This window comes from Macrotis lagotis, chromosome 1 (assembly GCF_037893015.1).
Source record: "Macrotis lagotis isolate mMagLag1 chromosome 1, bilby.v1.9.chrom.fasta, whole genome shotgun sequence".
Classification (NCBI taxonomy): Eukaryota; Metazoa; Chordata; class Mammalia; order Peramelemorphia; family Peramelidae; genus Macrotis; species Macrotis lagotis.
In genome coordinates, this window is record NC_133658.1 from 471,569,180 (window position 1) to 471,586,907 (window position 17,728).

Sequence of the window (17,728 nt, forward strand, 5' to 3'; positions counted from 1 at the left end):
TAAACTCCTTTATGATCTTATCTAAGAAGTCTTTCTGAACTGGAAATCAATTCATATTCTCCTCTGAAGTTCTAGTACTCTCTGATTTATGATCCTTCATCTTCCAGGTACCCTTCAATAGACCCCATTTGTGCTGGCCTTCCTTCATTTTGGGCTCTTTCCCTAGAATATTTTGTACAGGGAGGGACTGGTTCCCAGTCCTTTGGTGTTGAGACTCCTAGAAGACTTGCTCAGTAGTGTTAAGATCTCAGGGGCTATTTCAATGAGCTGTCCAAAAAGGGAAGCCAGGATCTTTCCCTGAATTGTCTGTGATGTTGATTTGTGGAGTACTCCCTTAGCCTAGGGCAGGATCTGTGTTGTTGTTACACAATCTGGGCTGATCTGGGCCCTCAGGATAAAAAGTTAATCAACTTAATCAGCAATCAGAGGTGGGGAATATCTGCTGCCTAAACACCCAGATTTTGGTTCAAGGTGCTAACAACTGGCCTGTTTCTATATTTCTTCTAGAGAAATTCTGGCCCTTCCTCAGGAACAGGGTGAATAGGGGAATCCCCTGAAAACATGGGGCTTGAGCCCATGGTCTTCCCGACCAGCTGGGCTAATGTGATGTGTCTATCTGCCTCATTGGAGCTCTTGCACAATGTTTCCATCACTGTTCTCAGGTGAGTCCCTCAACCTCACCCAGCCACACATGTGCTGGGTCTCTGTTCTCTATCCCTAATATTGCTCATGTTGCAAGATGTTCTCAGTTCTGTGGGGTCTGTGGATCCAAAAACTGTTAAGAGGTTTAATTCAAGTTGCTTCTGAGGGAAAGCCAGAAGAGCTTAATACAGTTCATGGCTTCTCTCTGCCATGTTGGACAGAAGTCTACTTTATGTTTTCTTCATTTTTTTTCCTACCATTTATTCTTGTTTGATGAAATATTGGTATCTCATAGATTCATTAGGTTTTATTTGTCCAATTCTAATTTTTAGGGTTTTATTTTCTTCAGTTAGCTTTTGTGTTACCTTTTCTACCTGGTTAATTTTACTTTTACCTGAGTTCCATTCCTTTTCCAGTTGCATTTTTTTGATGAGTTACATTCTTTTTCCAGTTGATTATTTTTTGCTCTTTTAAGGACTTATATCTTTGGTCAATTTTTCATGATTTTACTGTATGATTCTCATTTCTTTTTTCCATTTTTTCTTCTCCCTTTCTTCTTTGCTTTTTAAAATTGTTTTAACCTCTTCTTCAAGATTTTGGTTGTAAGTGGTAATCATAAATTCTTTTTAAAAATAATTTGTACAAAATGTGAATAAAAAATAAATTAAAAAATAATTCATTGCTCTTATGTCTCTTTTTTAATTACATAAATATTTTATTTATTTCCCCAACCACATACAATGGTAGTTTTTACCAATCATTTTTGGCATGGTTTTGAGTTTTACACTATGTCCAATTCATAAACTGTTTTGAGACTTTCCATGTAAGTAATTTGTTACTGTGTTCTTCTTCTGAGATGGCATTTTTATCATTTCTATCTGAATAGTAGTTTTCTATGGTTAATGCTCTTTTTTTGTTCATTTTTATTGTTCAAATTTTCTACTGGGGAGTACAGTCCTAAGGTTTTTGTGCTCATGTTAGGGTCTGATCCTTGTCATTGCTTGTCAAGATATTGCCTATGCAGCCCATGTATTGCTTATGCATCCCAAGTGTTACCTATACAGCAGTTTCTCCCCCTTCTTTTATGCCCAGGCTCTACCTATGCAGTTAATTGTTCCCCTTCCAGTTCTGTCTATTGCCCCAGTATTTCCAGGGTTCGGACTTTGTCTGAGAATGGGACATTCCTTACTGGTCTATGATCAAGTTGCTGGGTCCTGGGCTGCCTACCAGCATCTGGCAGGCACTGTGACTAAACGCCTCCTGCTAACTTTCCTACTCTCCTGCCTAACTGAACTTAATTTCCCCTTCTCCCCTAAAGATTCAGAATTTCACCAAAGATCTTTCATAATGTCTACAGTTGGAAACTTGTTTCTATCTTTTTATTTGGTGGGATCTCTAGCTTTAATATCTGTGTAGAGGCTCCATTTAGCATTCTATAGGAAAAGACTCCAGGATTATGCGAGCTTCACATAATTATCTTCTTGCCACTCTGCAAGTCCAGAGAGGTTACTTAACCCAACCCAAGTCACACAAGTAGCAATTGGCTTGGATTATTTTCACTTTCTTATATTGATATGAAGATATATATATATATATATATATATATATATATATATATATATATATATATACACATTAACAAGGAAATCATTTAAATCACTTTAAATTGTCAATAAACAATGAATGGCTGAAATATTCAGATTAAATCCTTGCCCAATATTGCACTGTTATCATTAATATGACTTCAGGAACAATTAGAAATATCTATAATAAGATTAAAAGTCTCTTCTTAAGACTGATTTTGCAATAGCTCTCCTTCTTTCCCATTCTTTACATGATATTTTTTTCAGGAAAAAATATCTACTTTATCTTCTCCAAAATTAGATGTTCATGTCCTATTGCACAAGCAAAAAGGTATGACAAAAAAGGTATACTCTCCAGTCCTAGTTGCTTATTCTAAAATATGAAGCAATTGCATTTTAACAAAAGTATTTGGACTATAGTTCCAGTTTCACATGTCAATGATGTTATAAAAATCATTATTTCTTTTGAGTTTCAGTTTCCTCATCAGTAAGAGGAAATATTATATTATGTGAATATCACTCAATTCATTCTTTAGAATTATTGCATTAAAAAGTATGAATAAAGTTTTATGATAATATTCAATGTTATATTACTTTTCCCACTAAATTATTATATACAATGTTTTGTATAATATCAAAATACATATTATGAGTTACTTTTTCTGTATAAAAAGATTTAAAATCTATTTTTATCGAAAATTTCCCCAAATTATCTTAGTCCTAAGGCTATTTCATAACTTGGGGCCTTTCAGCTCTCATTTATGAGCCTTGTCAATATATTTCAAATCCCAAAGTGTTCAGAGACCAAATTAGTTTGGGAAATACTGTCTAGATGATTTCTAAGGTCCTTTCCAACTCTCAATTTCTATGAATCTATGAATCTAATAATGCATTCTTAAAAAAGGATTTTCCCCCTATACCTTCCCTTATCAAAGCCTTTAGGTTTCTCTTCAGGAAAACAAATCATATCTTGAACCACAGTATATCAGCACCAAAGTGGGATGCAATCTGTCAGTGCCTGCAGGTTGAAGTTGTAATTCATACTTTGTTTGACGAATGTGTCAGAAAACATATTTTATCAGAACACAGAGAAATACTGTTTTGAACTAATACAACTGTTATTTGGCAAGCAAGAAATTGCATTGTTTAAAGGGAAATATTTAATTTTTTAAGAGAGTCTAAGGTGCCATTTAATTTATTGGAGATAATTAGTTGCCAAGCCCTCCTTAAACACACAATGTAGCTATCAAAATTAAAAATTAAACCTGAAATTAAAATAGTACAAAATGTAAATACAAAGTTTCTCATTAATACTCATGGGTTTTTTTGCAGCTTACTAAAATTCCAATAAGGGTTTTAATAGCCCTTACTTTCAAAGAGATCATACAACATGACTTTTAAAATCATTTAAATTACTGTATATCATTGTTTCTTCACATACACAAAAAGAGAAGAATAGAATTATGAAATTTCAATCTCAGAAAGTACCTCACCTATCTTCTTTCCTAACCTAGAATTTAAACAGAAATCTCAGAGAGGGTATATCAAGGGAGAAAAGTATGAAGATCAGTGCCCTGGGCACTTCTTTTCTATGGGACATTGAGTAACTCACTTTATTGAAGCAAGAATTTAGCTATGTTTTCTAAAATAATGAAGACAGTATAACTTTGCTATCTCCTAAGGCACATACTCTTTTTTGCTCAGCTCGTAATGTTATGAAACATGATAATTTCCAATTGCCTTGTAAACTATGAGGGACTTTATTCCAATTATCATAGATAATGCCCGTTCCTGAATAATTCTAATTCTACATCCCTGCCTCATAGTTCCAGGGGAAATCACAAAAGGGATGAAAAATATCTTATACCAATAACATCTACTGAAACATCCATTTCTGTGGGTTCTCAAAGTGTAATCACGTGGTGATTAGCTCCTGGACTAATTTAAATATTTTTTTTTAGGTTTTTGTTGCAAGGCAATGGGGTTAAGTGGCTTGCCCAAGGCCACAAAGCTAGTTCATTATTAAGTGTCTGAGGCCATATTTGAACTCAGGTACTCCTGACTCCAGGGCCAGTGCTCTATCCATTGTGTCACCTAGCTGCCCCAATTTAACTACGTTTTATCAATTAGCATTTACACATTGATATATATTGAGAAGATAAAACAGTGACACATGTGGAAATATTTTTCTTCAATACCCCCATGGCATTTTTTTATGTGAGGATATTATGATCAAGTAATTTCCACCAAGAACTGGCATACCATGTTTATTTTTGAATGGGGCTTGACTGATGATGAACATTTTTCCCCCAGAATATAGGCTACTTCTTTCCCACATGTTTCAATAAATCCAGATAAGGAATCCCAAATTTCTGTCACTCATGATTCTAACTTTTCAAAGTCCACATATTAATATTCTCCAATTCACATCCATTCTTAATGGAGAGAAGAAAAAATGATAAGAGAAAATAGCAAATATATGTACTCATTGTTCATATCTCATCTCCAAGAGAAGAGAATGCTAGTTCTCTTCTGATCCAGAAACTTATTACATGTCTCTATCATTTAAATCTTGCCTTACAGGCAACATCTTAGTCAATAATTGTCTTATGAAGGAATTCTTAATTCTGGCTTAGTGATTAATTGAAAGACTTTTCTTCATGTGATAAAATATTTAGGATAAAACCTACATATTGCCTGAAGTTGACGTGAGGATTTATTAAGCAAAAGTGTGTCTAGTATATTGGATGTGATTATTCATTGACTCGATTCCAATACATTAACATATCTAATTTTATCCACTGACACAAATAAATTGAGAGATACAATACAGTCTCTTTTTAATTAACACATATTTTGCATTTTTATTGTATGATTCAAGACATAAACTATCTTGACAGTTACATAGCTTACAAAGCATAACTTGCTTTACATGTTTTTATTAGATGAGTACTTTTAAATACAATGCAAGGAGCAGTAATCATCATGCTGGTTTTTATCTTTGTGTTCATTATTATTATTGATTTAACTGATTAATATAATCTGTATTACTGATTTAGCTGTGACTTTTGAATGTATAAAAATTTCCATTTGTAAATTGTAGGTTGGTAATCCTGATAAGAGCTTACTTACCTTTACAGATAATAATATTTTTAATGACTGGGAATCAATTAATTAATAATTAAATGTTTATATAGAAAAATGATATGTGAATTTATAATCATAAAATTGTTTTCTGTTTGCAACTTGAAATTGCTCAGGTTGAAAAAGCCACCAAAATATAACAAAATAGAGAATTTGATATGGAACCAAAATTTTCATTAGGAAAGATGAGGGTTATCAGCAGACAGGTTCATAGTGAAATGATATATATTTTCTATCCTTCAAAAGCACTCCTATAGGAAATAAATTTAATAAAAATTCAGTAGATTAAACTTTCTTCTTTGAATACAACTCCTGAATTACATGGACCTCCCTCCAATCATAATCATCTGTTGAAAAGACATGTGAAGGGGACCAACTGCCTCAAGGAAATGTATGACTCTAGGCAAAGCAGTTTTATTATCTAAAGAAGGTTGATTTTTGTTACTGGAGAGAAATAATTGAGAGTGACAAAAGTAAAGCTATCATTTTTGCACTCTTGCAAAATTGCTTGCATTTTTTTTAATAATTTTTGGTGACTAGCCAATATCTTGCCTTTCACATAATTTTCATTACAAAACTTTTTAGAGCTATCAAGTAGAAGGATCAAGTTTGCAATTTATTGATTGATAAAAGAACACTTTTTAGAAAATGAACAATACCAAGAGAAGAACCAGGACCTAATCCTTCCTTTTTATGCATTCACTTTATTTCATATTTAAGAATATTTATATGTTCTTTTTTCCATATTTAGAATTAATTTATTTATCATTCCTGAGTGGAATTTATAACTAACTCAACATTCAATGCATATTGAATCCAAGGTATTTTAAAAACATCTTTTAGTTTTAAACTCTACTCAGTACAAACATGTTCTTAGTGTGATGTTTTATTTGAGACTATCATAAACTAGCAACAGTTTTATTGTGCCTATGTGATACTATTCCTACAACCATCACTACCCTGCCAGGAGTTTGAAAAAATAAACAGATCACTGAATTAATATTTTCCCCCTGTATAAAACATTCCTTCCCAAATATTTTTCCTTTAATTTTTGACTAGAGTACTAATTTTGAGCATATTTCTATATTATTTAGATAGCATTTAATGTATTATTTAAATAAGCACATTATATTTATAATTTTGACTTCCTCCCCCTTCTTTTTGGAGGAGGGAGTGCGGAGAGGAGGTCTGACTTATATTATGCTCCATTATTCAGTGTGCATCAAGCAAAGAAAGAAATTTCCATATATTTCTTTAAATCTATCCAGATATTTGCAAATACTTGTTATGTCTATATTAACTATGCTTTCCAGTTTTGTTGCTTATTTGTTGCTATTAAATAATAAAGCTTGGTTTTCAAGGCACCAATAAAATTATTGAATAGGCTAGGGTGAAGAATAGGAATCAAGAATATGATACTAGAAAAGCTGCCTTCTCCCATTCCCCCTCCATTCAACATGCATTTATGTAGCAACAAAATCTGGGGAATAATTTATTAAACAGTAAATTTGCTATCATATTTTAATTGTTTTTGTTTGCCCATAAAAATATTAACAATGCCTTTCTGAAAATTATATTTATAGCTTTCTCTTTTAATAACATTTCTCTGAAGCAACTTCTGTTCTGATTTTAACACTCTCTTTTGGTGTATTTTCTGTATAAATAAATATTTTTCCTGTTTAATAATACAAATTCCAACTTTTATTTAATAAAGTTAATTCAGCAATAGTATCTGAGTTCAAAAAGACCTTATGGATAACTGAATTTAGATCAAAACAAAAAGTGAATCTAAGATTCACTTAATCCAATCCTATAATTTCTCATATGAGGAAGTCCAAGTCCAGAAAGATTGTGTCTTTCTCAAAGTCATATTATTTATATTAGTAACTATCATATCCAGGTTTTTAATGCTGATCTTCAGACTCAAAATCTCTTGCTCCTCCTAGTATTTCATGCTTCCTTACTTTGACATTCAGATTATGAATGTTGATGATTTTTGTAAAAAGCTCTTTCTTTAAATATTAAGATATATTCTGACTGTAGACAAAATGGCAGAAATAAACTTATGAAAATCTACCTAAGTATCTATTAATCTATTCAGATTTCCTTTCCCATATATGATTGCATTTTACTTTTTTCAATTCATTTTTTTTTCAATTTCTTTCCAGATCATCTATGTTCTCACTATTCCTACTGACATCCAGTTATTCAAAGTATCCATAATTGAGTATGGTTTACGTAATTTCTGTTCTACCAAAACTGGTATTTATCTTTATGATTTAATTACTCCTTCACTTCCTTGTTAGTATGTGATCTGGTACTAAAGTCCTTGATTAGCAACTTTTCCACTAAAAATTGTACATACAAATGGTACAGATATGTTACGACTTGCCAATCCTCTTCACCACCACCACTATCAGCATTGAGTCGTTTAATATGGATTTATTAATATTGTACAAACCACATTATTGTCAGTCATTCATATCTGCCATCATTAATTACTTTCTCAAATTCACAGTTCAACATATGATTTAAAAACTTTTGGCTCAAATGCACCCAAATGCGCACTTCCAAAGATATCAATAAGATCAATGTTTCTGATTCTCATTTCTCTTCTTAGGGAGACCTTATTTCTAAAGAAGAGTATTCATTTGTTTGAAACCTTTCATTGGTCACTTCACTGTTTCTTATATAATAAAGTGCAAAGTTGGCATTCAAATCTCTCCACAATACAGCCATAACCTTTCTTCAAACCTTCTATTCCATACATCTATTTGCTGCTTGTTCTTATTGATTTGACTTCCTATGTTTTCTCTCATTCTAGCTCACTTTCACCACAACCTTACTTTAAACTTCAGCTGAGTAAAGACCATGTGGAGGTGAGATTATTTCATTTTAATAAACAAGAAGCATGGATAATATGAGTTGTGACAAAGTCATCTGGCAATGTCATTTAAGTGTCTTTAGAAGTTTGCTATACATCATAGTGAAAGAGTGAAACATATAAACAAATATTGACAGGACCAGAGACAAAAACCAGAGCCACATAGACACATCAATGAAATCACATATAAAAGCCATAGTTCTATGGTCAAAACAACATGAATTCTTCTAATATAACATTTTTCCTTATGAAAAAGGCTGAAATTACACAGTTAACTTCTGTAAAAACACATTTTATTAGAATATGAACTCCTTTATCAAACAGGAGGTTTTAATTGTTTTTAATTGTTTTTTGTTTTGGGGATCAAAGGTTTTGCTTTTCTTTATATCCCCCCAGTACTTAGAAAAGTACCTTGCATATTAATATGCTTGTTGATTTACATTAATATGTGGTCTAACTCAGATTATAAATTTTCTGCAGTATTCAAAATGTTTTTCTACTTTGACATACACATTAATGATTTCTATTTCAAAATCCAGAAACCAACCTTGTATTCAAAGAGAAGAAAGAACCACAGTATTGCTACACTGCTACCATAAAATATAATGCAGTTGAAAACTTATTTCTCTATCACTCAATTCTTCTACCTCAATCTTGTGTCTTGAAAGCTACTTACACTCAGTGTGATGTCTTGAATTTACCTACTACAGTTTAAATATTTTTAATTATACAGCAGAAGCAGGCTCCAATGAAGATTTGAATTGATGCGACCCATTCTACAATCAAGACAAAGTGAAAACCAGAGAGATTACAAGGAATGACAAAAGCCTCAAAGTGAGTATGCACCAGAAATAAAAACCAATTTCTTGATTGCAAGAATTTTTCATAAAGATTTTTATTTTCACCTGATACCCCAGATGTTCTAAATGTTCCTGATCACTTTATCTTGATACTTCAATCAAGTATGTTATCTGATTACAAACCAGGTAAATGAAATATTTGAAATGCATGTTCCTTAATGGTAAGGATTGTCTCTGTGAGTAAGAAAAAGGATTTTCATAATTGGCATGGAGTTAAAAAACATAAAAAATAAGAACTACTAATGAAAGAATGTAATAACAATATCAATACACAGCCACCATAGAGTATTTGATATTGGAAGAAAGATTTTTAATAGCAACACTCAAAAGAATAGTTTTTTTTTTCTTTTGAGAAAGTTAATAGCTTATTATTTGCCTTAGCACTTATCCTTCAAATATAATTTTCTTGCATGTATACTTGAACATGAATCAGCACAACAATATTAGATATACAGATTGTTATGAAAGTAGTACAAGAGATATATAAGGCATATGCAAAATAAATTCATTATCAAATATATCTGTATTACTAAAAGTAATTTTGTCTCTTTTTTCTCTTTCAAATTACTCAAAAAAAACACTTAAGTTCCACTTTTATATGATCACTGTTCTAAGCACTTTTGAAACAAAAAAGTCTGTTCTCAAGAGATTTATATTAGAATAGAAACTACATGGCATATATTTAATCACAGGCTTTAATAGTTATAGACATTTATATATGCTTTTTACATATTTTGCATTTCTTGGGTAACCGTGGACTTATCTCTCAGGTCCAGACTTGTTAAAGTTTTTCTCAGGATTCTAGGGCACTCTGAGATATTTGGATTTCTTTTCTCTCCATAAACTTGCACCCTTAGAAGTTGTTATTTTTGTTTACTTGTCACATAACTTCCATTACAAGTTCCATTTAACTACTTAATAATCAGTTAATTAATAACTCAAACATTTATTAAATATTCAACATATTCTGTAAACTCTACTAAATCCTAGAGATAAAAATACAAGAGTCTTTGTCATCAAGAAGTTGACAATCTTATGGGAGAAAATAACACATAAGAGGAAATGTAAAAGGAGGAATGGGGGGGATGCCAAAACACTGGATATGTTAGAGAGTTCCCAAGAAGTTCAAAAGCAGTGTAATTGATGGAAATTTAAAGAAAAATTACGCTGTCTCCTCTGTAAATAGAGGCACTTGAGTGCTTGGCTCTGACGTCCTGTCATAGGGTCCAATCAGAGGTGAACGTGTGAATAAACTGAGCAAAAAACGCCTATTTATTCTTGCAGCATTAGGAGATTTCCCATTGGTTATTTTCCTGGAGAAGGAAGGTATCTTGAAGAGTTCCTGAGAATATATGAAACATTATAGCTGTGGAAAATATTAGAGTTAGGTCAAAGAACAAACATTTTCCCTAAATAATGTCTATCCCCTTTTAGATGGGTCAGACACATATCTATATAGTGTTTACCTTAACCAGATTCAAAGTGTTGTAGAAATGTTTGATAAAATAAATAAAAATATAATGAACTTTAGATCATGTTGATGTATTTTTCTGAGTCAATCATGTGGCCTTAGGAGATTCTAATTGAGTTTGAGCCTATTGACTTATCCAACTTCTATTTGGAGATAGGTGAGGGTGAGAATAAAACTCAAAACTTATATCAGTTTCTACACAGAATTGTACTCACTGAGATTGTATTCACATGAAACATAATTGTTGTGTGTATCCTTTTTCTTGGTTGAATTCCTGAAAGTCATTCTTAAAGATTGTTCCTCATGCTTAATTTTTGAACCTTTCAAAACTCCCCAGATTTCAGACTACTCTAACTACCTCCTGAGCAAGAAAAGTCAGTAAAATCCTGTAGAAGTAAATGAGGCATTGTTTCAATACCCTGACCCCCAGGAGTCCAATGCAGCTCAAGAGAGACCAGAACCATGCATACACTCAGGTGGGGAATGTCAGCAGGACATCTGACAGAGCCAGTTTATTGAAAATATCAAAAAGTTCTTATAGAAGAGAACCACAAAATTAACATACAGGATAAAAACAATGATACAACTTTGTTATGGGAAAGAATTAACCCAGCAGGATGTGACCCAGGTCAAGAAGTTCGGGAAAAAGGGCTTATCGAATACTGAGGCCAAATCAGAGTTCTGTGGAAGCTTTCAACTCAAGGGTCACCAAAGCTTAGCTTTTCTGGCCCTAATTGGCCTCTGGACCCCAAACTCACTTGAGCAGCCTCCACAAGGCTTAATGAACATTTAAGGTGGTAAACATGTTTTAAAATATTTCCGTGGTCCATCAGATACTCTCTGTTTGCCAGTTTCAAATTGTTTAAAACTCTCCAAGGAATTTCATTTACATGGTATCATAATTCCCTTAGAAATCACTTCTCCACATGGAAAGTGACCATAGATGTATGTTAACTATCTTAGCAAACTGATATAGTCAACATATTTGCCATCCACCCAATACACACACACACACACAGACACACACACACACACACACACACACACACACACATAAACAAGCAAATAGACACACACAAATACACAGACTGAGAGGGTGAAAGAGAGACAAGAGATAGAGAGCCAGAGAGAGAGAGATAATTTTCCTGTTAGGCTATAATCTTCTGAAATCAGGTTGTTGTCCATTTTGTTCTTATATATACAAAATAACAAACACAATGCTTCACTCCATGTCATTGATTGATATATTAACCTGATACTATTCCATGGGATAAATCAGAATCTATTTAATCCTATGAAATTCTCAACAACTAGCATATTTTAAACTATTATGAAATTACTGAGAAATTAGAAGCTTTCTATGGATCTTAAAGGGTTAAACAATCTGAGGAGTATCTCTCCGTATAATTAATTTTAGTTATCACTGTAGTAGATGAGACTAGTTTGTATTTAACCAATATGAATCTGATCTGAGTCCAACCTGACTGGCAAAATAAGACCTATTATCTCTTTCACTAGCCCCTAGTAGGCATAGTAGAGTTGACTTTACCTAGTATAAAGAACATGTACTGTGTGGAGGAGGGGTGGAGAATCTTTTTTTGTCTCCCAAATAGATAGTTGCTTTAATTTAAGGTTTGAAACCTGTTTGTGTTGCTGTTCTTTAAAGTAGCTTATTTACTGCTTCAAGTACTTCTTTTGATGGTATTTAACCTACCTCAATTACTTTGGTTTGTGCATACCCTTAATTGTGTACAGAGGGATTCTGATAGAAAAAGCCATTAATTAGCTAAAAAAAATCGAAACTGAAATAAACAGGATAAAACTCTAAACTTTAAGTGATAATTTTTGCATTTTCTTCAGTTGAGGATACATTAGCAAACAAAAGTTAATTTTTAAATTCATTTTAATAACAGTAAAATAACATATTTATATAGGTGTTTTGTCTAATTCTTTTAAATTAGTTTTTAGTTTTTTTGTTTCTTTCATTTTTTTGGATGGGATCTTTAGCTTTAAGGACTGTGTAGACTTCATTTATAGTTGTGTCAAGAAAAGCTCCAGGAGCATGCAAGATTCTCATTCGTATTTTGGCTACACCCCAGAATTCATGAACCTTTACCTTTTTTTTTGACACTATATAAATCACTTAATCTCTCCTATCTTCATTTTTTCTATCTATAAAATAAGGTAGTCCATTTTTTTAGTAAGGGGAAAAGCTGGAGCTATTGAGTTATTTGCTTTGACATCTTCCTTCTTTCATCCTTTCCCCTTTCTCTGCAGGAATAGCTAGATAGACTGGCAGTTAAGAACCATCCATTGGAAGAAAAAAAATAGGACTTATATTGTATATGTTGATATTGTTCCTAAAATTCTAAATTGGAGGTGAGAACAATAAATAATTTTTACTTTTGTTTCATTACATACTCAGACATTCTTTATTATATCCTCAAACCTTGTGGTTTGGGGGAAAAAAAGAAACTTTATTGTGAATATTTTCTTTTAGCAATAGAAAGGAATATTCACAATATGACTCAAAGAATCCTTTTCATTATATATTCATTGAGGTATTAACTTCATACACTCATAGTTGATCAGTATTATCATAGACATTATGGTGTGATAAAAAGGAACAAGATTAGGATTTTGTCCTCAAAAGCTTGATGTGAATAATAAACTAACGCAGATAATAGAACTAATAAAATTATAAACTAGTTAAAAACAAAAAATCTATGTAAATTAGACATGATAAAAAGAAACAAAGTGATTTATATACATTAAATTATTGACCTTGGTCATGTAACTATTATTTTGATCATATAATACTTAATGAATAAAAAGACCTATATAGGAAATGAGTCAGTAGGACAAAGAGAAACTAATAGTTTGTATTCTGATAGCCCCTGAAGGTTGACAATGTTCATTTCCCATAATGATGGCTGTAATTGCAATAAGTGTAAAGGATAAGTTAGAATAAACCAGTCTCCTTTAAGGAACAATTGTTGTCTTTAATGAACAAGTGATTAATGAGCAACAAAAAGTTATAACATTTTCATTTGATTTTCCTTGCAACTAGGACAAAATTCATGAGGGTAGGATTAAAGGACATCGAAACTGGAAGCAAAATCTTATGATGCAGATTTGGTGCAAAGACACAAAGAGACCAAACAGTCAGTTAACTTATGTTCAATCCATTCAGTGAATAACACTTTTCTTAGCTGTAGGCAGAGTGAAAAGCTTTTCTGTGTTAGCATGATTTCAAGAATATGGGAATAATCTGCTTTCTAAAATAATCTCTCGTCCATCCTTGACATTTAACCTGCAATTCTTTAAATCTTCTGCTAATTAACCATATGTTAATTTAGCATGCTGTCACCATATAATTATATAAAGATAAAAGATCTCTTGGATTACAGTTTCTTCATTTTATAGATAGGAAAATTAAAGTTGGGAGAGATTAAATGACTTACTATAGGGTCACACAAAAGGTAAGGGTTGATGAATTCTGGGGTAGAGTCAAGATAGGAATGAAAAGCTAGCATGCTCCTGGAGCTTTTCTGGACACAACTTCAAATGAAATGTCTACAAAGACTTTAAAGTGGAAGACCGCATCAAAAAAGAACAAAACATCTCACTCCTCTATATCAGCTCATGCAAATCCTTCCAGGCTCCCTTGAATTCCCATCCTTCCTGGTTTCTAATAGAACAATAATGTTCCATCATATGCATATGCCAAAATTCATTAAGCCATTCCCCAATTGAAGGACATTCATGTAATTTCCATTGCTTTGCCAATACAAACAGGGTTGCTATGAATATTTTCATACAAGTGATGTTTTTACCCTTTTTCATAATCTTTTCAAGGTATAGACCCAATAGTGATACTGCTGGATCAAAGAGTCTGGACATTTTTTGTTGCATGTTTGGATGTATTTCCAAATTGCTCTCCAGAAAGGCTAGATGAGTTCACAGCTCGTTCAACAATGTATTAGTGTCCCAGATTTCCCACATCCCTTCCAACATTGATCCCTTCTGGTCATATTGGTCAGTCTGAGAGGGGTGAAGTGGTACCCCAGAGATGCTTTAATTTTCATTTCTCTAATAATTAATGCTTTAGAGAAATTTTTCATATGACTATGGATCACTTTGATTTCCTCATCTGCAAATTGCCTTTGTAGATCCTTTGACCATTTGTCAATTAGGGCATGGCATGTCTTGTTAAAAATTTGACTCAGGGAGAGATGAGGAGAACCAGAAGAACTTTATACACTCTAACAGCAACATGGGGGTGATGGTCAACCTTAATGAACTTGCTCATTCCAACAGTGCAACAATCAGGCACAATTTTGGGGTATCTGCGATGGGGAAATGCCATCTGTATCCAGAGAAAGAATTGTGGAATTTGAACAAAGACCAAAGCCTGTTACCTTTAATTTAAAAAAAAATGTTATCTTATGTAATTTTGCTCTCTCTTATACTTTATATTTCTTCCTTAAAGATACGATTTCTCACTCATCACTTTCAACTTAGATTAATTCATACCATGGAGAAAATGTAAAGAATGACAGACTGCCTTCTGTGGGGAATGGGGAGAAGTAAGCAAGATTAGGGGAAATATTGTAAAATTCAAAATAAATATTTTTTTAAAAAGAGCAAAAAAAGTTCTCAACTCAAGATATTGTGGAGGATCTGCAGTAAAGATCTGTCTCTTCAGGCGGGAAAGCAGGAGGAGGACCACAGTGCAGTTCATGTATGAACTCAGCAAGCCAGCTAAAGATCAGGCCAGCAGGGAGGGTTCCAAACCCTAACATATTCTAAGCCCTGGGAACACTGGGGCAACAGATTGGCCTGGGTTGGAATGAAAGCTAGGTAAATAGACAATGTCTGAACTGCTTAGGCATTGCATTGATTGTCTAGGTAACATCATGGCAAACAGTTCCAAAAAAAAAAGACTTGAGACTATATAACTTGTACTCAGAAACAGAACTCAACTATCCAAATGAACAGAAAAAACCCCCAAAAGATCATTAACTTTAATTCAGATAGGGATGATAAAATATCAAATAATAAGAAGAAGAATTCAGTGACATGTTGTCTACTTCTGAATCATCTAAACAGTTTATGAATTGCCTACAAATCCAAAACTTCATGGAAGAGTTCAAAAAGGATTTTAAAAAGCAAAGAAGAGAGTAATAAGAAAACTGGAAAAAATGAGAACCATGTGGGAGAATTATGAAAATATTGGCTGAAACAATCAATTACTTTAAAAATAAAAATGATAAACTGAAAAGAACGTAATTGACAATAAGTAAAACTATACAAATGGAAATGGACCATGGAAACTAATGACACTATGAGACTCCATCAAACAAAATTAAAAGCCTAAAAAATAGGAGAAAATGTAAAGTAACCTTTAGGAAAAATAAATGACCTGGAAAATAGATCCAAGAGATATAATTTACAAACTATTGATTTAACAAAGTGTAGATCAAAATAAAAGAGCCTGGATAATATCTTTCAGGAAATTTTCACAGAAAAAAATGGAAAAATGCTCTACTATCCTAGATAAAGAAGACAAAATAGCTTTTGAAAGAATCCACAGATCACCTCCAAAAAGAGAACCCCCAGAATTAAAAATTCAAAGAAAATTCCAGAATTCTCAGCTAAGTCAAAAAGAAGCAATTTAAATACAAAGGAAGTGCAATCAGAATTACACAGGACATAACAGATTCAACACTAAACGATTAGAGGGCCTGGAATATGATGTTGAATAATTAATACTTGTTAGTCTTCAAAAATCTGTTTCTCTTAAGATAGTTAAAAGATGAGGCAGCTAGGTGGCGCAGTGGATAGAGCACCAGCCCTGGAGTCAAGAGTACCTGAGTTCAAATCTAGCCTCAGACACTTAATAATTACCTAGCTGTGTGACCTTGGGCAAGCCACTTAACCCCATTTGCCTTGAAAAAACTGAAAAAAAAAGATAGTTAAAAGAAACCTACTCAGAGGGGGTGGTTATAGGATGAACAAGAAACTGTTGAGCCTCTAGGCAATACTTTCTTAATGGGTGTTGAATATTGTTGGAGGAATTGTACCAAGAAAACGTGGGTTTAAATGAGTCATAAATTGATGTTGATTACCAGGGTTGTATTTTTATTGGGACAGAGGAATGGAGTTTACCTAGAAGGTCTGCATATAATTAAATCATAAAATGATCTTACTTTAGTAGATACTTTAGTTAAAAAGGGTTGTAGGGCAAGAGTCAGGAGGAATTACTGTACTTAGAAGGATTGTAAATAAAAATGATCATGAATTGATGTTCATTATTCTTTAACAGGGTTGTAGTTCTATTGTTATAGAGGAAGAGAATGTATTTAGAGGTAGTGGACATAAATAGATCATGAGTTGATTTTGATTTTATTGATATATTAGCTACAATTAACGAGAGTATGCTTAGGGAGGTTATAAATGCTTCATGAAATGATTTTGCTTTACATGATAAATTAGTTCATGCGGATTGCATGCCCCAGAGGGTTCTTGAAAAGAGAATGTGAATTAACTTAATTGTAATTTGAAGGTTTTTATGACTCTTGAGGAGTATATTTATAATAAGACAGAAGAGGGGAATGTTCTTAGACAGTGACTATGAGGCAAAGTGGATTATCAATCAATAAATCAACCCCTGAGAGAGGTACTTTTGCCAAAGCAGAGAAAAGGAGTATATTTTGACAGAGGAGTTGTAAGTACAAACAGTGTTAAAACAATAAAATGAAAATAAGCATTTTACTGACAGAAGGCTAAGCATTAAAGGATAAGTAACACCATATGAAAAGGCACAAAGACCTGCAATAGTAGAGGGAGAGAATGGGGGGTTGGAACAGAGTAAATAGTACTCTCAACAGATCTGCCTCAAAGAGGGAATAATATGCATTCCTAATCAGGTTACAAAATCTATCCCATTCTACAGGGAAGTAGGGTAGGGGAAGTAGAAGATAGGGGAAGAAGGAATTGATAAAATGGAAAGCAAAAGTAAAGTAAAATTAAAATTATAAAGAAAAGTTATGAGGGAAAGGGAAAAAAATTGATGAGGAGGATGGGAAAGGAAAGAGAAAAATAAAAATGTGCAAAGATAGCATGATGTTAGTTATCTTAA

At 32.8% G+C, this 17,728-nt stretch overlaps 1 pseudogene; it reads left to right on the top strand.

Moving 5' to 3' along the window:
* Nucleotides 1-561: 561 nt before the first annotated feature.
* The window catches only part of LOC141504743 (tubulin-like protein alpha-4B), an 82,999-nt pseudogene continuing 65,832 nt past the window's right edge, over nucleotides 562-17,728 (top strand).